The sequence below is a fragment of the Sapajus apella genome, unplaced genomic scaffold (assembly GCF_009761245.1).
Source record: "Sapajus apella isolate SASKATOON/1434 unplaced genomic scaffold, GSC_monkey_1.0 scaffold20, whole genome shotgun sequence".
Lineage (NCBI taxonomy): Eukaryota > Metazoa > Chordata > Mammalia > Primates > Cebidae > Sapajus > Sapajus apella.
Window position 1 is genome coordinate 21,532,192 of NW_022436960.1, and position 617 is coordinate 21,532,808.

Consider the following 617-nt stretch of genomic DNA (forward strand, 5'->3'; position numbering starts at 1 on the left):
ATTAAAAAAAAAAAAAAAAAAAAATGTTGCTAATATTTTAAATTACACCAGTAAAAAAGCTTTTAATGCTTGACAGAAAGTTTTTTTGTTTTTTTTTCATTTTTATTACTCAAAGTTTCATTTTTTATTTAGCTTTCTGACTCTCTGCTTGCGCCTTCAACACTTTCACAACGATTTTCTGCTCCTCGATAAGGAAAGCACGCTTGATCCTGTCACGAACACATTTAGCACACATGGAACCACCATAGGCCCTGCTGACATGTTTCTTTGCTTTGGACAATCTCATAAGAACTTTAGGTCTTACGGCACGAACCCCTCGAAGCCTGCCTGGACGCACACCACATGCTGATTTTGGTGCTTTCCCAACCTTCTTGGTATAAAGGTAAACAATTCTATTACCAGGGGTCCGGGACAGCCTAGTTTTGTTAGAGGCGGTATTGTAGGAAAGCCTACGTCGGTATGTCAAATGCTGGACCATTCTGAGTGCCTGCACACAACGTCCCCGGAAGAGGAAGAAGACAGCCTTTCGACAGAATGTTTTTTTTTTTGTTTTTTTTGAGACAGAGTTTTGCTCTTGTTACCCAGGCTGGAGTGCAATGGCGCGATCTCGGCTCACC

At 41.0% G+C, this 617-nt stretch overlaps 1 protein-coding gene and 1 pseudogene across 8 annotated transcripts in view; one reads left to right on the forward strand and one right to left on the reverse strand.

Moving 5' to 3' along the window:
- Positions 1–617, forward strand: part of STON2 (stonin 2) — a 174,781-nt gene that overhangs the window by 23,109 nt on the left and 151,055 nt on the right. The window lies entirely within an intron of this gene.
- LOC116557923 lies at positions 89–525 on the reverse strand (annotated as a pseudogene). The gene has a single exon (XR_004271755.1). The product of XR_004271755.1 is annotated as a 60S ribosomal protein L34 pseudogene (transcript).